The 25,510-nt window shown below is 36.0% G+C and overlaps 1 protein-coding gene across 4 annotated transcripts in view; it reads right to left on the bottom strand.

Annotated features, from left to right (window-relative positions):
* Window positions 1–25,289, bottom strand: part of LOC137615390 (uncharacterized) — a 421,687-nt gene extending 396,398 nt beyond the window's left edge. For 2 of the 4 annotated variants that reach the window (XR_011039232.1, XM_068345215.1), the window contains exons 1-2: window positions 25,180–25,289; window positions 21,719–21,840 (exon numbers count right to left, since the gene is read on the bottom strand). The gene's annotated coding sequence lies outside the window, so the exon portion shown is untranslated. Of the gene's footprint in view, window positions 1–21,718; window positions 21,841–24,136; window positions 24,242–25,179 lie in introns of those variants that run through there. The other 2 variants (XM_068345216.1, XM_068345217.1) reach the window with 2 other exon arrangements.
* Between the last annotated feature and the right edge of the window lie 221 nt (window positions 25,290–25,510).

Raw genomic sequence — 25,510 nt, 5'->3', positions numbered from 1 at the left:
ACAGAGCATTTCAGTCGCTAACCAAGCACTTATATGTCCTTCAACATCACAAAGGAAGGTGATGAGGAAGAATATTTTAGAAACAAAGAACTAGAGGAACACTCAGTAGAGCGCAGACCTCCGCCGGGGCAGCTTATTTCTCGACCTTTTTTTCGACTTTGACCTTTGAACTTACTATGTATTTATTGGCGTGGATTTTCATACACTCAAATATGAACCAAGTTTGAAGTCTCTGTGACAATGATGTCCAAACTTATGGCTGATTACGGGAGTTGGACATGACCGTGAACTTGACCTTAGACCTTGACCTTCCAAAATTTAATCATTTCCAGCTTTTTACATAACACTTAATCCCTTCAAGTTTCATTACTATACGATTAAAATTGTGGTCAGGAAGCTATTCCCAAACAAACATAAACACGCAAATACATAAACAGGAACGAAAACCTAACTTCCCTCCAACTTCCTTGGCGGAGGTAAAAATATAAAAATTTACAAATATATGAATAAAAATCATAATTGCCTAATTAACCTCAAATTCAAACAGTTAGTGTTAAAATTATGTGGAAATTATATATTCTCCTAAGTAATGCAATGTGGTATGGCTATCAATAAGCACAAGCAGAAAAGTAAAATATGAAAAGCTCTCTAATCAACCAAAATATGGTTGATAGGTAGCTAAGCATAAAATCTCCAAGTGCTAGTCCAATGCATAATTATCAATGTTCAGCTATACAACTACCAGATGCAATTTCGAAAGGATATCATTCGTAATATTAACGAAGTCCAAAACAACATTCAAACAAAAGAATAGAAAGTTATACGACGATCATCATCCCTGTAAATGAAGGACGACTTGAGAACAATATCTAGATTTCATGCAAAATCGAATATAATACAGTAAATCTTTTTCAATTACTATGAAAATAAAGAAATTTAGTGTTAGAAGTAAACACAAAGAATTGTGACGTGGATGTACGCTATTCTGCTTCCTTATTTACTTTCCTCACTGGACTTATAGCATCCTGCTTTTCCAGCTAGGGTTGTAGCTTAGCTAGTGATGATGATGATGATGATGATAACAATAATCAATGGTGAGATGCAGCTTTTCAAAATCAGATCGAGCTACAATGAATAACCACTACATGAAAAGATTGCAATTTCTTACTTTCATTAGCACCAAACACGTGATCGTCATCAGTAAAGTTTTGAATAATAAATATATACCTTTTTCAGAATTATGTTGAAAAGATCCTTTAAAGGGTTGTTTTTAAAGCCCAAAAAAGGTTGCCAGGTAGCTCTAATCAAGTGTTCCTCACCAAACACCATAAGGCGTTACGAATCTTCACCCGCTGACGGCCAGTGTTGGTAAACGTCATTGTCAACAATCTAACTAACAAACAAACATAGATAACGACGAAGATTCAAGAGCACTGCCGTAAACAAAGACAAGTGAAGAACTATGCTATACAACACACAGAATCCTGTAAATATACACAAATTATATACACATCCTTTGACTGCTAAGTTAAGAATATTGGATTTTCATAACTCCAAAAATCATAATTGGAGTCAAGGCAGGGCTAACGTTTAATTTGGGTGATTTGGAAACTAATATTCCTCATCAAACCCGTCCCTCATCAAACCCGTCCTTAATGCCATGTGCAATGAGCACATTATAATCTATGTATTCCAATTATGCAAATATCTTCTAGATGCACGTCTTATCAAAATCTTTAACATCCAAAGAACACATGAATCAAATTTCAACTTAGGGAGAAAAAAAACTTGGTTGGAAAAAAAACAATCATCAACATCTTTTGTGTTGTCTGCAGGCATATCACAAACAAAAATTACATGGGAATCAACAGAACAAACTTTGAGGTTTAATTGAAAGTTTAAAATATATATACTGCTATCGCAACTAAAACCTCGACATTCATACACGCAGATGTGATTCGAATGACAATACAGTGATAAGAAATTATAAATATGCCTGTACATAGTTGAAACTGCAATGAAAGGCAATAGCAGAACCTTTTTTTAAGATAGGAAAATTTCCACATTACAACCCATATAAAAATAGCAGATATAAGTTTTAACTTGCTATACAGTCACATTTTAAATGTTTGAGAGAAGTCGACCATCATAGCTAGAGTGAAATACAATGTACAATCCCATGCCAAGATGCGGGAAAAAAATGAATCTTGCTTCACCAGCACAATTAATATTTAAGCCCTGGACTTCCTACATTTTAAGATTTTGTAGTAAAATATTCGAATGATAAAGAAAAACATAAAATACATACAGTATTCCATGAACACAACAAAAGAATTCTAACAAAAGAGTAGCAATAAACAGAAACCTACCACGTATCAAATCCTTCAAACGAAATGTTGTATCCTATTCATGAACTTCTCCCCATTATCCTCCACCTAAAAAACCGCATCACAAGTGCAAATACGAAAGCCACTTTTAAGAAGAAAGAGACAGACGAAGGTTTTTTTTTCTTTTTGTGGCAGAGAAGAGAGTTTAAGAAATACGTGATAAAGCTTTTGTTGTGTAGCGTCGTCGTCGGCCCCTTAACAGACCCCCAGAGAGATTCCGTGGGGCCGAAAAAGAGCATTGTCACCGTCATTCTTAATTTCCTCTTCTTGGCTCCCACTTGATGCTCGCTTCTCAAAGGACAGCTTCATAGAAATCACTTTAGACGATCTTTTTTCCCCTTTTTCTCACTCTTTCTTCCTCTAACTAGAGGACAGCTTGGCCTGGGAAACATTGTGGGCGCGTGATGTGGTGTCGACAGAAAAATGTATCTGTAAAACTTAACTTTTATACAAAAAAAAAAAAAAAAAATAATAATAAAAAAAAATACCTATACCATCTTGCTCACAAACACACTCATATATTTTCAGCATTGAGATGTTTACTATGAAAGGGGGTGGCTACAAATAAAGGCATCATCAAAGTTACAGACACATTTAACTTTGAACTGATTAATAGATAGATATATATATATATATATATATATATATATATATATATATATATATATATATATATATATATATATATACTGTATATACATATATATACATACATATATATATATATATATATATATATATATATATATATATATATATATATATATATATATATATATATATATATATATATGAGACCTATTTCTCTTAACACTGGGTGGATCCAGAGTAAAGACAAAAATATGAACACAACCACATCTAAACTTTAAAATTTTCTACCACTTCATCCTGGGCCACAAAAAACTGTCTTTCATGTCCCCTTATAAACACTGGGTGACTCACCTCTAACTAGCACATTTTGTTTCACATACTTCCTTTCCAATACCTCCGATTTGCCAAATTTTACATTTCTTTCACCAATCTTTCATCTTCATTCTCGCCACATGAACAAACCATCCATCTCATGCATCCTTCAACCTGTACTGATATTTTTCTACTTATACACATCTCCATATTTCTCACACTTTGTCATTGGTACGAAATGAAAACATGGAATACCTTTTTGTTTATTTCTTTCCTAAATTTCTTATGAAATATCCAATCTTTACTTGCATAAAAATGAATTGACTCAATAATCGCAAAAAAGAAAAAAAAAATCTTTCCAACCTTGGGTTCGATAAATATTACTACTTTCCCAAGTTTAACACATACACTGATACCTTCTTTCCTTCACTAATTTTGAGACTGAAAATTTTTCTTTTTACTTTCATGATAAAACACATTTTATTGATCTCAAGATATTACCTTCAATACCATACAATCTTTTCCCCTCCGCATTAGTTATTGATTGTATCATAATATATATCTAGGTCCATACATAGCACATACAGGTTTTCCTATCTCTCACACAACTCGGAAAAACACATCTTCCTCCTCTAAATGTCCACTGTTATTTTTCCTCAATCATTCCTGTCTTATCGCCCCCCCCCCCCCCCAGCAAAATCTTACCGTACATCTTCCATGATACATTTTGCAAATACTTTGCCTCTATGATTCTTACTGTCTTCATTAACATTTACCTGAAACTTCATCACCCAAAAATACTCTACCCACCCTAGTCAGCCGTTCAATCACAATTTCATCATAGTACTATTGCAATTTTCATATAATTACTACAACTACTGATGTGGTCCCATTATTCAATCTCGTAAGTGCCACAACAAATCATTCTTCAAATGTTTTGAAAATCACATGAACTCCTTCCATTATTATTATTATTATTACTAGCCAAGCTACAAACCTAATTAGAAAAGCAAACTGCTACAAGTCCAAAGGCTCTAACAGGTAAAGCAGCCCAGCGTGGAAAGGAATAAAAGAGTACCACAGTAATAAATAAACTATAATAAATAATCAAAATAATGAAATACATTGAGATTGGTAACAAAGTTAAATAGATGCCGTGTATAACCTATGACATGAGACTCGCATCAACCTAATCAACAAAACTGCCTTTGCAACAAATTTGAACTTCTGAAGTTCCACAGATTCCACAACCAGATTAGCCCTTACACAATCTGGTTATAGCTGGACAAAAACTTCTTGAACCTTAAGGTGGAGAAGGCAAGATTGACAGCATTAATTGCATACCTAGTATTACAAACTGCATGGCAGTCTGGGAAGATTTGAATGGAAAGGGCGGTCATAATTAGGAAAAATCTTATGCCACATGCACAAAGAACTAAGTGATTGGTGGTGCCAGAGTTTAATATCCAAAGCAGGAGTCAGGAATTTACTAAACAACAAGATTTAGCCCAACAACTTATGAGAGTCAGCACTGGAAGACCAGACTGGAGAACAAAATTCAAAATATGGCTGAATGAAAGAATCTAGACATCCTCAGGAGAGATCGATCACCAAAAATCTTAGAAGACTTTCTCTATTTGCCAATTTTTTTCTGCAATTGAAGAAGAGACCGAATGTGTTTCTCAAAAGTAAATTTGTAATCAATAATCGGAATCAGGTTTTTAATTAGTTAAATATGGCTAAAGAGACACTATTAATGAAAAGAACTGGATGTTGAGGAGCCAATGTCCTACACTACTTACAATCATAATTTGTTATGGTTTAGCTTTAATCCCCACAATTTACACTAGACACCTAGGTCCCTATTCAGGAATTCAGAAATATCATAGGAATACACTCAAGGGATGGAATTGATGCAAAGAGAGTAGCATCATCTGCATATGTAACACGGTTGTTGTTAATGCTAAACCTTACATCATGTGTATACTGTATATGAAAAGCAATGGGTCAAGAACACTACCCTATCAAACACCAAATATTACATTCATATAGTCACCATGATGCCAATCAAAAACTACTCTCTGAAATTTATTAATAAAAAATTCAACAATGATGCTAACAAAGACACATATACTTCCCATCTCTTTAGGATTGGAAACAATGAATTCACAATTAACAAGGTGAAAGGCAGCACAAATATTATGGTCAATCATACAAACTCCCTGACCACAAACAAGGGATTTTTGGAATAACTTTGAAAAATTGTTTGAAGGGCATCACATGCATAGCAGCCTTTGCAAAAGCCAAAGTGCAAAATGCATTACTAAGTTATGGCCTGGCCATTGCTTCAAAAAATTAAGTATTTAAGTATACAGTACTAAATACTTAAAACAGCAGAATTTAATTGGATGGCTTTTAACTTTACTATTTCAAGAGTAAAAGCCAGACTAATCACCAGAAGACCAGAGCCACTCAAATACCTTTCTATGAGCTTCTTCAACACCATTTTTAGATACAGTATTCAGGAAAATGCAGAAACAATTGGTTTGCATCATCAATGGTAGTAAAAATCCCATAAAACATAAGGTAAACAAGATCAAAATGTAAGGGTTAGTGGAAAAGTTACAATTCACAAACTTCCAGCTGGCTAACCCTTCAAGGTGCAATTATTTCACAAAATAAAATAAGTCTTGTATCTAGGTTAGCCTAATTCACTTTGTACTGTACATCACACTTAAATCTGTACATATCAGTAAACATAGACTACTTGTGAACAAAATGTATTGCAACTTAATTTAGCGATACATAAAGGGATGGATCGCACATCGTGCGATATACAAGAGAACAAGGATAATTACAGTTTGAAAAATGACAAGGTTAGGTTCCCTGGCCAAAATCCTCTTAACACAATGTGTAAATCCCCATTGTTGCAATACAACATTAACTTCACAAGTGTGTATGTAACTTTATGAACATTCAAAAGAAAAATTACAGGCTAAAAAATGCATCACAATATATGGTTAATGTTAATGGTATATATTAGTTCAATAACTTCCTTAAGGCTAATTCACAAATAAAACATAAGTTATAGAATACATTAGCACTATACTAGCTGGTCTTAGCAGGCTAACTAGCACGTATCATTAGGCTACGGCTATTGCAGTAATCTTGTATATGAGCAAATTAGGATACGAGCATACAAATTGGAACTGGGTTACGAATATTGCATCGCCCTGCAAGCAGATATTTTTCATCGTATGGGCATTTCTCATGGACAAGTAGCTGTACAAACAAGAATATTAAGTAATGCACAGAATTTCTAAAGTATAGTGAAATACTGTTGAGAGTCTAAAATTAATATACTTTAAATGTTTGATATGAGTTGAGATGTCTCTAGGGATAATTTAATTGCTTTTATATGAGCATTCAGTTTTTTAAACTAGGCCTATGTCTAAGAAAAATCAGACATGCATCCTAAGTAATGTCTTTTATATCATTATTTTCCTCTAGAAGAGGGGACAAACGAAAGACGTTAGGTGCTTCATAAAGAGAAATACTGTAGTCAAAAGCATTTGAAGAATGAAAATTAAAAATGGCAATATTAGGGTAAAACTGTACAGTAATGATTTGGGGTTCCGAAAAACCATACTATACCAGCCCACAAGACAAACTGGAAAAGGTACAATGGCAGCGCATCAGATGCGCGCACTGCTAAATGAGATTACAGTCAGTCCTCACTCTTCACAGGGATTAGGTAACAGAGAAAGGCGCGAAAAGTGAGAATCCGTGCATACTTGCTGCCCTAGGACGAGTTAAATCCTAACCTAACAAGTCACTGCCTATTACCTATACGTGGTCGACTAACACACTAAGTACTGCCTAATACTGTAATTATTTTTACTTGGTTTACATCCCAGTAGAAGTATTGCACTAATGAATGAATAGATTTCAGTAAGTATACACTACATGTGCACGTGTATTGAGTAATGTAAAGGGTAAGGCTACAGTACAGTAGAGTATGTAACACTAGTCATCAGGATGCTTATAACAACAAAGTACTGTTGTTCCTATCTAATATAACACTCACTGATACTGTAGCGTGTATTGCTGTAATATATGTACAATACTATCACTACAGTACAGCTTAATTAGCTAAGGTAACACTCATACTGTACAGTAAATTCTCGATGTTTTCTGCCAGGAGTACTTGCAACGTTTGACAACTCATTGTACACAGATACAGTACATATACAGTACAGCACGTAAAACTAGTCATCAGGATGCTTATAACAACAAAACATTGTTGTTCCTATCTAATAAAACACTCATTGATACTGTAGTGTATATTACTGTAATATATTTACAGTACTATCACTACAGTACAGCTTCATTACCTAAGGTAACACTCACACTGTACTGTAAGTGTTCTCTGTTTTCGGCAGGACGACTTGCAACATTTGGCAACTCACCATACACGTAGCCTACATTTACATATTGTAAAGTATAGTGGTATTCATATACAGTACTGTACAGTATACTATAGTTAATAAACAATACTATACAGTACATTACTGCAATATTGTAATGAACAATTTGTATGCAATGATAGTTAAAATTCACTAAGCTTACACATTTACACAAAGACCACTACCTATTTTCATACAAAGTACTGCACAGTCGTGAAGCATGATGTCATTCCTGATACACAGCGCTTGCTCAGTACTGTATGGAATCACACAGTACATTATAGTGTACAGGAGTATGTACTAAACAAACACACCACTTTTTCACATCAAAACATAATTGTGCTAAAAAAGGACTCAAAGCGGGAGATAAACTCACGAGAAGAGATGATGCAAAACTGAGGCAGAGTGAATGAGATATGGGGTGTTGTGCTGTGTGGAGAGGAAAATTGCGCAAAGGATGCGGAGTGCCAATGAGCGCGGTCGGTTTGAAATTGTCAGGCCATGAGAGTACTTTTTGCAAACCTGCGAATAAGTGATTTGTTATTTAATAAGTTATTAGGTTCATTGTCGCAAACGAACAAAATCGCGAAGAATGAACCTGCGAAAAGCGAGGGCGGACTGTCTAGCATTCACAGTGTTTATTCAACAATGCTAAATCACTCTCCAACTACAGCAAGCAGGAAATCTTACATACAGGATGGCATTAATCCAGCCCTCCATAACTATGCCTGCAATGACACATACATAACCCCATCATGCCAGCACAAGAAATGGTGCGGACCAGTTCACAAATCATCAAGCATCAGCTACAGCATGAGATAAGGAGTGATTGTTGCCAATGTACCACTTAACAAGACTTTTTCATCCCAATTTTCATGGCAATTAAATTGGTAATAATTTCTATTTTTCAATGTAAATTATTGACGTAATTCATATTCACAGTATTTCTAATGTTAAGAGGTTATAAGCTATTCAATACTTACCGATAAAAAACATTCAAAAATGCGTGTATGCCTATACTGTATGTGTATTCATTAATGTGGCCAGATTTACATGTATGTATGTATGTATGTACTGTATATATATTACCATCTTATCTTCAGTGACTTTCTCGGCACTTTATTCTGCTGACATCAGCAGTTGCAGAGAGCTGCACTTTATACACTTTAAAGTCTATAATATTCTTTTAATTCACTTCATGGGGTATTATGCCAGTGTAAGAATATGATAGAAGTTACCAGTAAATGAAAAGGCAAAATTAAACAAAATATCAGCACTATTCTATTAAAATAGACTAAACTTACAAAAGTAAAAAAAAAAGGGGACAATTTGGTAACTTTAAAAAAAGGCGGGACAGGCGTTGAAAAATCGGGACTCTGGTCACATTAGTATTCATAGACAAGTGGAATGAGTTGAGTAAATTCTCTTTATTTTTTATGAAGAACCTTGTTTGAGAATGAAATTTCTAGTTCACGAGCTCATTCACGTAAACCAAGGTACTGTACTACTAATTTAGCGTTTGATGGTAGGTTAGACTAATTTTCCAAACAACATTATGCCAGTCTTAACCAATAAAACTAGGGGCAAAGGCTACAAATGCCTAGGCAAGCACAGTAAACACCCTAGTCCATATCCTAAATCTAGATCATAACTTCATCTATTTATTTAGCAATTCTGCCTATGTTTTTCACTAAATTTATTATTTTTTCTAGTAACCTATATTTTCATATACAGTGATACCTCGGTAGTCGAACGACTCTATACTCGAACAATTCGGAGTTCGACCAAAATTTTCGAGAAATTTTTGCTGCGGTGCTCGACCAAAAATTCGGTACTCGACCAGCCGAACACGTGACGACCGCATGGGCTTTGTGATGATCGCGCCATCTCGGCCACTCTCGCTTGTTCGGGAAGCATCAGTTCTCTCGAGAGCGTCACTCAGACAACGCGCGATCAGCATTCGTTGTGATTTAGTGATTTTCAGTGCTTTTAATTGCTTTTTTAGCTTTCATAATGAGTCCCAAGAAAGTAATGAGTGTTAAGGGGAAGGAGAAGAGGAAAACAGTGCGAACAACGATCGAGTTGAAGAAGGAAATTATAGCGAAATATGAGAATGGTGTACGAGTGTCCGATTTAGCGGTAGAATACGGAATGGCGAAGTCGACCATTTCTACGTTTTTAAAGCATAAAGAAATGATTAAGAAGGCGAATGTTGCAACGGGAGTTACGGCGGTAACTAAGCAAAGGCCACAAGTGATTGAGGAGATGGAAAAGTTGCTTTTAATATTTATTAAAGAAAAACAGTTGGCCGGGGAAAGTGTTAGTGAAGCGTTCATTTGTGAAAAAGCGTTGCATATCTATGAAGAATTAGTGAAGAAAAGTCCGAGTACCAGTGAAAGTGATTCATTTACATTTAAAGCGAGCAGGGGTTGGTTTGAAAAGTTTCGTAATAGAACAGGTATTCATCGTGTTACTAGGCATGGGGAGGCAGCTAGTTCGGATCAAATTGCAGCCGATAAATACGTGGGGGAATTCGATCGGTACATAAATGAACAAAATTTGATCGCACAACAAGTCTTTAATTGTGATGAGACTGGGTTATTTTGGAAGAAAATGCCAGCCAATACGTACATTACCAAGGACGAGACGAAGATGCCAGGTCACAAGCCAATGAAAGATAGGCTAACATTGTTGCTGTGTGCAAATGCAAGTGGCGATTGCAAGATCAAACCCTTGTTAGTGTACCACTCGGACAACCCCCGGGTGTTCAAACGAAATAATATTTGTAAAAGTGCACTACCAGTTATGTGGCGCTCGAACACTAAATCTTGGGTCACAAGACAATTCTTTACTGAGTGGATAAACGAAGTGTTTGCCCCCCAGGTTAAGGCTTACCTCATTGAAAAGAGCTTGCCAATGAAATGTCTTCTGGTTATGGACAATGCTCCTGCACATCCTCCAGGTCTCGAGGATGACTTGAAAGAAGAATACAGCTTTATCAAAATCAAATTCTTGCCCCCCAATACTACTCCCATACTCCAGCCCATGGACCAACAGGTCATTTCAAACTTCAAAAAACTCTATACCAAGGCCCTTTTCAGAAAGTGTTTTGAAGTGACCAGTGACACGAAGTTGACCCTAAAGGAATTCTGGAAGGAACACTTCAGCATCCTCAACTCTGTTAACATGATTGACCAAGCTTGGCGAGGTGTGACCTATAGGACATTGAACTCTGCCTGGCGTAAGCTGTGGCCATCATGTGTCACAGAGAGGGAGTTTGAAGGTTTCCAACCAGAGGCGGGTCCAAGCACTGCTACCCCTGTAATTTCTGATGACACTGATGTCGTTGAGGAAATTGTTGTCATGGGCAGGAGTTTGGGGCTTGAGGTCGACAAGGATGATATTGATGAGCTTGTAGAAAGCCATTCTACCGAGTTGACTGTGGAGGAATTGTTGCACCTGCAACAACAACAGCAGCAGGATCTGATTGTGGAGCAGGAATCTTCAGAAGAGGATGAGGTAAGGGAGGATGTTCCAAGTTCTCTCATCAATGAAATTTGTTCCAAGTGGGCAGATGTGCAGGCTTTTGCTGAAAAATACCACCCAGAAATTGCAGTAGCAAACCGGGCAGTGCATATGTTTAATGATAGTGTCATGTATCATTTTCGAAGAATACTGCAGAGGAGGAAGAAACAATTAACAATAGACCAGTTTTTCACAAAAGAAAAGAAAGCTGCTACATCAAAGCCTGTTTCTCCTCCAAAGAAGAGACAAAGAAGAGAAGAAACCCCTGAAATAGATCTGCCCACCCTTTCATTGGAGAGAGAAACAACTCCTGAAGGAGAACTACCCCGCCACATCATGGAAGGGGACTCTCCTTCCAAGCAGTAACCTCCCCCTTCCATCCTCTCCACATCCATCCCTGTATGCCATCGAACCGCTGCTCAAAGGTATGTTCACTACAGTACAGAAAATGGTTTAAAATTGTTTTATTTTAGTACAGTAAATGGTTTAAAATTGTTTTATAGGATTTTCTGACCAATTTCATACACATTTAGATAATTATTGTTGTTTAGGTACACGTTTTATTAATATTTTGGGCCTGTTCGAGTGCTTGGGAACGGAATAGAATATATACCATTATTTCTTATGGGGAAAAAAAATTCGGTACTCGAACAAATCGGAGGTCGAACACGGATCTCGAACGGATTATGGTCGAGTACCGAGGTATCACTGTATTACATTCCAGTCAGCCCTTCCATATTCACAGGGGTTAGGTGAAAGAAACAGGAGCAAAAAGTGAGAATCAGCAAATACTTGCTGCCCTAGGGTGGGTTAACTCCAATCCTATCGAATCACTAACCATTACCCACAAGCAGTTGTCTAACGAACTGAGCACACCAACTGTACTGTCTAATATTGTTTTTACTTGGTTTCTATCACAGTAATGTACAAGTATCTTGTTAATGAATGAGCATCATTCAGTGAATGTACAGTGCAGTACATGTAAACACGTGTACGACTGCGTCACATTTATACAGTGCGCACATAAAATACATACTGTACTAACACTAATAGTTGATGCTGTAGTGTATATTACTGTAATATATGTATAGCACTATCCCTACAGTACAGCTTAGTTAGCTGAGGTAACACTCGTAAATGTTCACTGTTTTCGGCAGGTTGACTCACACCATTGAATCTCACGGTAAACAAAGCCTATATCTACACTACTATTATAAAATATGGCATTTTGTATATGGTACTGTCAATAGTTAATATAACAATAACATTAGAGTAATACACTTTGAATACAGTGCACTACCAAAACAAAAATTAAATGAAAACCAAGGTCTGTAGTACAGATGACTTTTGATGTTAGGTTAAGCTAATTTGCCAGACAAACTACATTTCACCAGGCTTAACCATCAAAACTAGGGGCAAGTCTAGGCTACAGAAGCCTAGGCAAGCACACTAAACACCCTAGTCCATATCCTAAATCTAGATCATGGCTTCTTAACAATGTACAACTATATAGAGTAAATCCTCCATTTACTTAACAATATTACCTGTGTTATTTACTAAATTTATAATTTTTTTCTAAGAACCCATATTTTCATATACTATATTACATAACAGACAACCCTTCCATATTCACAGGGGTTAGGTGACAGAAAAAGGAGCAAAAAAAGGAAATCAGCATATACTTACTGCCCTAGGATGGGTTAACCCTAATCCTATCAAATCACTAACCATTACCCACAAGCAGTTGACTAACAAACTAAGTACACCAACTGTACTGCCTAATATTGTTTTTGGGCTCAGCCATGTCGTTCTGATGGAAGGTTCCTTTAGGTAGCCTTTCTAAGGGATATTTGCTACAGTGATACTCCCAGAGAAATAAACCGAAAGTTTCCAGAATTCTAACTCCTGGCGAGATTCATCCATAATATAACTTTAAGGATGTCGCATAATATCAGGGGACGTACTTTTTAGGTACGACACATTGCAATCTTCACCCCGAATAGATTTAACTCTTTGAGGAGTAAGAGTGGCGAACGAAAGGGGAGCCGTTATCAAGGTACCCGGTGGACCTCCTCTCCATACTGCTACGGCCCATCACTCCTTTAATCTGTAGCATTTAAGCTGCTATAGCCTCAGGGGCTAGAGATAGTGAAATAGTGGCCTTAACCAGTTCCTGAAAACAGGAGAACTGAATCTCTTCCCTGATCCTGCTTTTCTCGCCAAAAACGAGCTGCCCACCAAAAGGTGGGGTCCTTGGAGAATCTGCCCTCTAAAGGAAGATGTCTCTCTATGCCCAGTAGAGTGTCTCAAGGTCTATCTTCGAAGAACATCAGACTTCAAGGAGGGACAGCTCTTCCGAGGCAAAACCTCAGGATCAAACTTATCCCTAAGACAACTGAGAGCGAAACTCACCTACTTTATTTGCTGAGAGGACCCTGACAGCACATCCACAGGTCACGATCCAAGGAAAGTTGCTTCTTCATTGAATTTCTTTCAACGCATGGACTTTGAGAGGCTCCGCTTATATACGGGGTGGAAATCATCCAGAGTCTTCTATAAACATTATGCGAAGCAAGTGCATGAGATAAAACATTTTGTGGTGGCGTCAGGTAGTGTCATAAAACCTGTCATCTAATGCTGCGGTGGACAGTGGACTGTTTTGGGACTCAACAGTGCATCGGGTGTATAGGTATTAATACCTTTGAGTGAAAATCACTACGGCGATTATTAAACTGTTCTATACAGGTGCAGAATCTAACCAATAACAACAGTGCCGTGTGAACATTTGAACAGTGTTGAAGCATATCCAACATCTGAGTGAAACCAGACAGGTTAAGCTTCACATTCATTTGAGTGGCATTTTTACAATGAATTCATATATGTATATTCTTCCCTTACAGGTCAGAAATATATGTAACCATGATGTCAATATATGCAAGGTTAGATTCCTACTTATGATGTATACATTGACAAATATTTTACTTATGAAAATAAAGTGAAAAATGTATCTGCGTCTTCTTTTATTCCTCAGTAAATCAAATAAAAGAGTCCAGAGTTTTATTCAATTTCCTTTAAATAGAAATCTTGATGGTACCGATGTCCAAAGTACGAAAAGGTAATCTCTAGAAAGTTTCCCTTGCGTCCTTATAGAGATACAAACTTTGAATCCTTATAGTCGAAGTCGACACTTTCCCTGCAGGGGGCAGGAAGCCCTAAGCTAGTTCCAAGCTTGGTGGATATGACAAATAATGGTAATGTCATATATACGGGTCTAGTAGACCATATAAGGAACTCATTCAAAGTAAAGGCACTTATACAAACCCACAGATATAGTACTTTCAAGTTAATTCTCTGGTATGCCTCCATCAAGACGACATGGCCGAGCCCAAAAAACAGATTTTGAGCAAAGCGAAAAATCTATTTTTTAGGTGAGATAGTCATATCATCCTGATGGACCCACCCTTCTTTCTTAAATGATCCCACCCGAAACTACTCTATCTGCGGCTATTCCAGCTTAAATGCAATTTAGGAATGATAGGCCGTAGTAGTACAGAGAGGAGGTCCACCGGATACCTTGATAACAGCTCCCCTTTCGTTCGCCTCTCTTCCCCCTCAAAAAGTTAAATCTATTCGGGGTGAAGATTGCTATGTGTCGTATCTAAAAAATACGTCTCCTGATATTATGCAACATCCTTTAAGTTATATTATGGATGAATCGTGCCAGGAGTTAGTATTCTGGAAACCTGTTTATTTCTCTGGGAGTATCACTGTAGCAAATATCCCTTAGAAAGGCTGCCTAAAGGAACCTTCCATCAGGACGACATGGCTATCTCACCCAAAAATAGATTTTTCGCTTTGCTCAAAATCCATTTTTTACTTGGTTTCTATCACAGTACAGTACTGTACTGTACAAGTACTGTGTTAATGAATGAACACATTTCAGTGAATATACAGTGCATGTAAACACGTATACGACTAATCCACACTTATACAGTGCGTACATATAAGTCCTGCAGTAACAATACTCGCTGATGCCGTAGTGTATATCATTGTAATACTGTATATGTACAGTACTATCACTACAGTACAGCTTAGTTAGCTAAGGTAACACTCGTAAATGTTCTCTGTTTTCGGCAGGTTGACTCACACCATTGAGACTCACCGTACATGTAGCCTATATCTACATTACTACTGTAAAGTATGGCATTTTGTATGCAGTACTGTTACTGTACAATAGTTAATATAACAATAACATTACTGTTGTACACTTTGAATCCAGTACACTAACAAAATAAAAATTAAAAGAAAACCAAGGTACTGTACAGATGACTTTTGATGTTAGGTTAGGCTAATTTGCCAGACAAACTACACTAGGCCAGGCCTAACCATCAAAACTAAGTCACAAGACTAGACTTCAGATGCCTAGGCAAGCACAATAAACACCCTAGTCCCTATCCTAAATCTAGATCCTAGCTTAACAACAGTTTACAACTTTATAGAGTAAAGCCTCTATTTATTGAATTTAATTTAACATGTGTTATGTACAGTACATGTAAACACATGTACTACGTAAAAGGTAAAACTACACCACACTTATACAGTATGTACATATGATACTTATTACTGTACAGTATACTAACAAACTCGTTAATACGTACTTTAGTGCACATCATTGTAATATATGTACAGTCAGACCGCACTTTACGCGAGTTTATATTTTGAGATTTCACTTGTTGTGGCTGTCTGCGATCACGCATTATTTATGTTACTAATGATGCTTTAATCGTTATCTTTTAATTTTCTAACTCATTAAGTAGAAGATGGGATAAATATTATTACCAGGTTGCTGTAGACACACCGGGAATTGCGTCATGCATCAAGTCGCTGCGTAGGTCTTCGTACGAAAATTGTTAGTGGTCGCCATATCAAATATGTACGCTCAGTTAATCTTAAATTGTATACATATTGTACAGAACAATATTAGACTATAGAGTGTTTAATAACTACGTACTGTACTCCACAATACTGTACTGTATATAAATGTAGTCTATATGTGCAATGAGCTGTCACAGTAATCGAGTCGTCTGAACAAAAACAACGAACACTCACAAAACAGTTACGCTGTACTGTAGTGATACTGTATTACTGTACATATATTATAGTAATATACACTACAGTAAAAGCGTGTGTTATAAGGTATAGTATTACTAAATAAGAACAACAGCGTTTTATAATTGTACAGTGATACCTCTACATACGATCTTAATTCTTTCCAGAAACTACTTCGTATGTTAAAACGATCGTATGTTGGAGCAAATATTCCCATAAGAATACATGGTAATTGATTTAATTCGTTCCTCAGCCTAAAAACCCATAATAAATCCCTAATAAATGGCTACACATAATTACACAATACATTAATACAATGTCTGTATAATAAATACATATTACAAACCAAAAAAAAAGAATAATAATAATAAAATAATTAATAAAAAACGGGTTGTAATGTAACACTTTACCTTAGCGACAGGCCAGCGCAGGTGTAGGGACTTCTACGAAGGAGGAGACGGAAGATCAGCGAGGAGGTAGGGACGGTGACTTTATACGATAACGTGTACGATAACTTACACTAACTTACACTACTACGTGAACTTTAACTTAAGTTAGCTTTTTTTTTTTTTTCATTTTTATAATTTTATATTTTTTTTTTACATTTTTCTTTTCTTATTTCTAATTTTCATCACTTTCACTTGATTCGGTCTTCCTTTTCTTTGCTTCACTTTCTTTCTTTTCATCATGATCACTAGACCGTTTTAGTAGAGATTTTTTAAAGAAACTATCGAGTGAAAGTTGCTTTGTACGGCTTTTAAGGATTTTTCTAAAATGCGTTAAGCAAACATCATCGAACTGCGCAACAACACGGCAAAACTGAAATTTCTGTGGGTGATGCTTGTTGATGAAATCAACGTGTTGATGATATGCCAACATCTGTTTTATTTCCGCCGTACCTAAGATTTCGCCTACCTCCTCGATCTCCTCCGACTCACTCAACTGCACTTGGAACTCATCATGCTGCATGGCTTGTAGCTCCTTGAGTTCCTCGGTGGTGAGCTCTTCGTGATACTCATCAACGAGTTCGGTGATGTCATCTTCATCCACCTCCAGACCCATGGAGTTGCCAAGGGATACAATCTCTTCGACGTCTTCCTCGGCGGCAAGCACAGGTTCATTCTAGGGGCCAAAACCTTCGAAATCTCTGGGAGCAACAGCTTCAGGCTAAAGCTTCTTCCAAGCGGAATTCAGGGTCCAACGAGTTATTCCCTCCCAAGCCTGATCAATGATCTTTAAACAGTGCACGATATTGAAGTGGCTCCTCCAAAATTCATGCAAAGTTAAGTTGGTGCTTTGCGTGACATTAAAGCACTGCTTAAATAAGTGCTTGGTGTACAGCTTCTTAAAATTAGAGATGACTTGCTGGTCCATGGGCTGGAGGATAGGGGTGGTATTCGGTGGAAGATACAACACCTTGATGAATTTGTATTCGTCGATGATATCATCTTCGAGTCTGGGGGGGTGAGCGGGTGCATTGTCCAAACAAAGCAAGCACTTCAAAGGCAAATTCCTTTCCTGAAGATACTTCTTGACAGCAGGGCCGAAAACTACTTTTACCCATTCCACAAAGATATGCCTAGTAACCCAAGCCTTAGAATTAGAACGCCATAGAACATGTAGCAGGTCTTTATTAATTCTATGTGCTTTAAATGCCCTAGGGTTTTCGGAATGGCAAACTAACAGAGGCTTAATTTTGCAGTCCCCGCTGGCATTGGCACAAAGCGCAAGAGTCAACCGATCCTTCATTGGCTTATGTCCAGGCATTTTCTTCTCTTCAGCGGTAATGTACGTTCGACTAGGCATCTTTTTCCAAAACAGACCGGTTTCATCACAGTTGAAAACCTGCTGCTCTACGTAACCTTCCTCCGCCACGATGCTTTCAAACTTTTTAACAAAGTCTTTAGCAGCCTTAGTGTCCGAACTCGAAGCTTCTCCTTGACGAACAACTGAATGAATCCCGGTCCGTTTCCTAAATTTCTCGAACCAACCTCGAGACGCCTTGAATTCCTCCGTCGTAGGATCGGCTGACCTCTCCCCCGCGTCACCCCGAGAGTGCGCCGCCTTCAAGTCACTGTAGATAGCACTGGCCTTCTCACAAATGATCGTTTCCGTGACCGTATCGCCAACAATCTCCTTGTCTTTGATCCATATTAACAAAAGTCGTTCCATCTCTTCAAGGGTAGGGCTACGACGTTTAGAAATAATCGTGATACCCTTCGAAGGTTTCACTGATTTCATGGCTGACTTCTGTTTTATGATCGTCGAGCTCGTCGACATATTCCGGCCATATTGTTTAGCCAGATCGCTAACACGTACACCTCGCTCATGCTTTTCTATGATTTCCTGCTTTAATTCTAATGAAAGCATAAACTTCCTCTTTTTCTCACCACTGCTACTACTTCCTGAACCGAAACTAACCTTTTTAGGACCCATGATTACGGAACACAGAAATCAACACGTGAAAAGGCAAGATAAAAAACTGTTAAAACTGAGCGAATAGAGGAAAACTACTCGATGCGCACGCGATGAGAGGATTGATCAAGGTGACGCTCGATTGGCGTCCCTCTGATGTGCTGCACGCTTTCAAGAAAATTCCACAGGTAAGCGTATTGTTTACGTCGTATGTTGGAGCAACACTTCGTATGTTGAGACAGAAATTTAGTCGAATTTTACTTCGTATGTTGGAAAATTCGTATGATGGGACAATCGTATGTAGAGGTTCCACTGTATACTGTAATGACTACAGTACTCAGTGAAATTATAGTTTCTGTCATTACAATGACTACATACAGTACTGTAGTGTTACGTACTGTACTGTAGCCGTACAGTATCACATACGTAATGTACGTGTACACATATACTGTACACTTAATTAGCCGAGCACAGGCAATGGGCAGTGAGTTGTTAGGTTAGGTAAGGAGTTATCCCACCCTAGGGCACCAAAAATACGCGAATCCACTCTTTTCGCGCCTGTTTCTGTACCTAACCCTCGCGAAGAGAGGGGCCTGACTGTACAGTACTATCACTACAGTACAGATTAATTACCTAAAGTAACACTCATAAGCCATTGAAACTTATCATACATGTACCCTATATCTACATTACATGTACTACTGTAAAGTATGGTATTTTGAATAGATAACTGTAGAGTAATTAATATAACGATAATACTACAGTATTAAACAATGAATACACTAAAAAAATAACTAAAAGAAAAGGTATCATTACAGCACCACTAACCGTTTATGTACTCAGTTCTATGCAGTAAATCTAAAGCATGATGTAACTCTTTGAGCAATCAACTTTTGTCATGTAAGGTAGCATACTGTACACGTAACATTTTATACTAAAATCACTATAAGCACACTGGATATGTAGAAATTTTTTACATCACAATGTAATTCTGCACAAAAAGGACCAAAGTAGGAGATGCACACGCAAGGGCAGGTGATGCAAAACTGTGGCGGAGTGAGTGAAAGGGAAACGTCATGAAGTATGGTAAGTGTAAAGGAGCGTGGCTAGCTTGAAATCGTTGGGCTGCAAACGTACTTATGTGTGTGTGTGTGTGTAGATTGCCTTACCATATGTAAGACACGGGCTCTTGCCGCTGGGCAGCCCGTAAGCAAGCGTACTTATCACGAAACCGCATATACTGTACATATTAAATCCGTAAATATAGAGAGATGACTGTACTTACGTCAAATTACGGTTGCTTAAGTAAAGCCGATTTTATTTTGTACAACCTCAAGTATAGGCTAAGCATTTTACTTGGTACCTTCCATCACAAATTTTCCCTTTCTAAAGTCTAAACACTTATTATCCCAACTACAAAATTTGACAAATTTGTTCCTACTATATCTAAACATCCATATAAACAGTCTGTTTTGTAACAAAATATATTTCTAGAGTACAGTAGTTCCTCGTTAACATAGAATGTACATATTTGAATGTAATCATTATTACAGCTAGTATATAAAAGACAAAGGAGGGAATTTATTTTTCTTAATGTATTACACAGCGATTGTAAACCCCATTTAACCTTTACTGTACTCTTGATTTCAAAAGACCCTATTTATATGGTCAGAGAAATTTATGCATATGTACAGATTTATTCTGAACATACATATATATGTGTGTGTGCATGTGTACACATGTATGTATGTATGTATAAAGTATATATAGCCTATATATACATATATATATATATATATATATATATATATATATATATATATATATATATATATATATAAATAAAGTATACATATATACCATACAATAAATAAATAAATAAATAAACAAATAATATATATATACATATATATATACAATACAATAAATAAATAAACAAATAATATATATATATATATATATATATATATATATATATATATATATATATATATATATACATATATATATATATATACTGTACAATAAATACATACATATATATATATATATATATATATATATATATATATATATATATATATATATATATATATATATATATATATATATATATGTAGTAGATTCATGTAGAACAGTGAAGCCTGAAGCATATTATAATTACATTACCTTATTCAAAGTGCAGTTATTAGTCCATTTAGTTTGGTATTTCATTGTTTGCTTTCTGTGCACGTGATATATACCATTGTATTATAACTATTTTTACTTCATGTACTTTTTATAAGTATACAGTACATCTTGGTTTACACATACTCAAATACATCGTTTATGAATGTGCAATAAATAATTAACTGTACACATCTGACGCAAATACACGAATAACATTGAATTTCAAGTAAAACTGGGTAGTACAACACTAATATTTTAGTGGCATGAAATACGACGAAACTTTGCTGATGTGCGCAAATTAAGAAGTTCTTTAAAGAATGACTTCGACATACTTAACACATACAAAACAAATTATTTAAAACAAATTATGAACGTAGGTAAAAAATACAACATAACGACTGGTAATATAAAGTTTCAATAGTCTTTCTCATTTTCTATTATGATAGTGTGGATTTGACAATTAAAATACACATCTCAGTGTGATTCTTCAATTATCAGCTTAAAAAGTATAAATGACAAAAACATTGTGGGTTCTGAAGTTAATCAAATCGTTCCCCGTAGAGTACTAAATAAGCATTCTATACATCCTGATCAGGGAATTCAAGTTTATGCAAAAACTTTTCACGTTTATTCAAGGTTTGATTAGATGTCAGGTTGCCAAAAAACATCAAATCAATCAATCAAGGTTTGACCCGGTATTGAAAATGCTGGGTAATGTAAAAGTAAAAGTGAAAAGTTACTCACCATTCGGGTAATGCACTAAAACCACTGGGCCCGAGTTCACTGGACAGAATTCAATAGACCGAGTTCACAAGAAGTCTTTTAGTTCACTACACCGTTCACTAGACAGCAGTTTATTGATGTTCCTGAAAACATTAAAAATCATGAAATACCACTGTGACCTACAAATATTTCTTTATTTGGCCTTCATTAAATAACAACAGCGTATGTAACATACGCCTGCTTTTTATAACAATGTTATGATAAAAACAAAAAGTATTCTTTAGATAAGGAAAAATATTATCGAAACATTATTTCACCGTAATAAAATATGTTCAATAATGGCATAAAATGAAATATAACTAGCTGACAATGCAAGCAAATGCATCCGGAGAGTAAACCATGAAAGCTATTGTAACAATAGAAAAAACATACTAAAATTTCCTTGAGTAAAAGGTTTGGTTGTTCTAGACCTATGGATGCAACTTAATCTGCAGGTTCAGTGCAAAGGTCATCATGAAATACGTCAGGAATAAAAGAAAATCCACTTCTGTACACCATACCGTAATTCATCACATTCAAATCGAATCCTTTCGTATCTATAGTCCATTTCTTTTAGCGATGCATATTTGCACTGACTCGCAACAGTGCCCTTTTAGCTCGGAAAAGTTTCCGGATCGCTGATTGGTTGGACAAGATAATTCTAACCAATCAGCGATCAGGAAACTTTTCCGAGCTAAAAGGGCACCGCCGCGAGTCGGTGCAAATATGCATCGCTAAAAGAAATGGACTTTATTTTTATAGTCATATTTCTGTTGAACTATTAACAATCAGACCAGGTTAAAAAATAATCACTAGTTTCATAGCCCATTATATTGACAAAAGCGAAAATCGGAATTTTCATTCCGTTCTGTTGCAGGCCAGCATAAACAGTTATCTTCGCCAGAGTTAACACACATAATTTCAATCCATTTCAAATGACAATAGTGCAGCATTTATTTCTTGATAAAAGGATGCTATAGTATTCTCTCTTTATGAGGGGCTGGGGTTAAACATTCAGATACAAATAAATCGCAATTAATTCTATTTTTGCTACATATATTCACTGTGGAAAGTACATTATTTGCCAGTATATTAAAAAGGATGATTATTGCATATATTGTGATATGTCTAATGTAAAATTGTAAAACATATTGATAAAAATAAAGTAAAAACTTCATGTAATTGAAAATGACACCGTGTAAAGCTGCAAGTTTATTTAAAAAAGATATATATATATATATATATATATATATATATATATATATATATATATATATATATATATAAATATGTATATATATATATGTATATATATATATATATATATATATATATATATATATATATATATATATATATATATATATATATATATATATATATATATATATATATATATATATATATATATATATAAACAGGATTCGTCACAATAGACTATAAAACTCAACATATATTTCTAGCATTCACGGGCAACACTGAATTAGGGAATTAATGACATTACCTTAACTGTCAAACAGTAGCAAGAAAAAAAATTAGACAGTTCTCAAAACAGCACTGGCTAATGGCCATTTTCTGGTGTATGATGATGATGATGATTATTATTAGTAGTAGTAGTAGTAGTAGTAGTAGCTAAGCTACGCTATAAAGCCCATTGAGGAAAGGAAACAAGGAAATGAACTACAAGAAAAGCAATGAACACCTAAAATTAAATATTTTAGGAGCAGTAACATTTAAATAGATCGTTCATAAACTATAAAAACTTAAAAAACAAAGAGAAATACAGTACTATAGAATGGTGTGCAAGTTTATCCTCGAGCAAGAGGAGACTTGTGTCTTGTATTTTAACCGTAATTCGCAAGAAAAACTTTCCCAACAATCTGATGTTGATTGACTAGACAAAACGAATAGGTCTATAGACCCACAGGATCGTAAAATGAAGATACAAATTCAGTAGAGCTAGGAGAAAGTCCTAGGGCTGATTATAACAGCTACATGGCAAATAAACCGCTTTCAACACTGCAATTTCACATGTAAGAACTTTGCAAGTTAATACGTATTGATGATATTTGCATGCATTAATATTCTACAATAATTTCACATGTTAGGGTCTCTCAATAAAACTAAACTTTGTTTTAAATAATCTGAGAACATCATGAGTTACAACCAGAGGGCAAATGACTAAGTCTAGACATATTGCCCCAGTTAGGTAAACTATTATTTCTCAGTCTTTAGTAAATATTGAATTCGTTCAACTTCATTTTTTAAATATATAAAACTTGTCAAGGAAAATGCAACGAAAATACATTTCAATGGAATGGTTACTTTTAAACAGGCAAACGGTACATGCAACTGTAGGCTACTTTACTTAAAAGGAAAAAAGAAAAACTTTTCACTCACTAAGTTTTACATATTATTCCTGCCTGCAGTCACTTTTCCCAGTCACCAAAGAAGTTAGTGACCATCTGTGCGTAATAATATGCATTGACGTTCATGCGGCCGAACTACTAGACTCACACTACGAGATGAAGTTAGGATGGACCCCGCCAGGCAATTCAGTAATAGGCCTACTAACTAAATATATATTTTAATCTACTGAGCAGCTTGCCAAGAAACGTTTCAACTAGTTAAAAATTATCAGTACGTTAAAATAAAGTCATGACACTTGTTTGTACCGTAAGTAGAGACGAGGGTCTAGTCTACCCTAGGTTAGTTTTTAATAGCTAACTTGCGGGAACTAGATAAAGCTTTCTACAAACGTCGATTTGTATAATGAAATTTTCATTTAAGACAAGTTGTCCACACATTTTATACTATAATTAACCATTCGACAAACTATCATAATTATAGAGACCATAAAAATGCATACCCAGTCTCGCACTACGCATGCGCCAAGCCGCCAACCTCCCACATACAGTTTCCAGGTTCCAAGTTCCTAACACCATTATCATTATAGAATCCTTCATCCTCCAACGGTCGATTCCGGTCACGGGTTTACCTTTATTAGATCTAATGTCTTGCGATACGGCGTTACAGGATACATTAATGTGAATTCGGATAACTATACGGAAACGCTACTAAACGGCTCGAGTTCTCCGCAGGTGAAAGACTTTTGCAGATGACATTTCTCCATGGCGTTGCCGCTGACAGATTCAAAGGTAGGCTAAGTTACGAAGTTTAAAACCAATTTTCTTCTTCCTGTAAATGTCATAAGCCTCGGATAGTCAGTTAATAATATTTTATATGCTGTAGGTCAGGTAGGATACATCAGCCGAAAGGCTCAGCGGGTGGTCCATGCTATACCAAATTTCGGCTTGATGATAAGCCATGTTTAAATGGCGGCACATAGAAATGTTAGATGTAGAAAAGGTAGTATGTAAATTAACGCATGGTGAGAATTGTGCAACTCGCTAAATGTACAATTGCATATTCGCTGTACTTACGGATTAAAGTTGTGCAGAAATTTAACGCTGCTGCTTATACTTCTCACTTCATAGCACACAACACAATTTCTCAAAGTTAACAACTTGAATGTTCCGCTAGTCATGGGCTCATGACTCATGAGCCCAATAACACATCATACATTTATACGCTCCTGGAACTAGTCCTTGTCTGATAGATTGACAATGACATTGCTGATCATGAATGCATTACCAGTTGTGTTACTATAGTAAAAAATTTTGACTTCTTGACATCTCACACAAATTGAAACAGCTAAAACAAATTAAATTTGGGAGTTGTATTAAGTACTGAAACATTCTTGCTTTACGGTCC

The sequence above is a fragment of the Palaemon carinicauda genome, chromosome 21 (assembly GCF_036898095.1).
Source record: "Palaemon carinicauda isolate YSFRI2023 chromosome 21, ASM3689809v2, whole genome shotgun sequence".
NCBI lineage: Eukaryota > Metazoa > Arthropoda > Malacostraca > Decapoda > Palaemonidae > Palaemon > Palaemon carinicauda.
The sequence above is the reverse complement of the archived record's forward strand: the minus strand, read 5'-3'. Positions and strand labels throughout refer to the sequence as shown.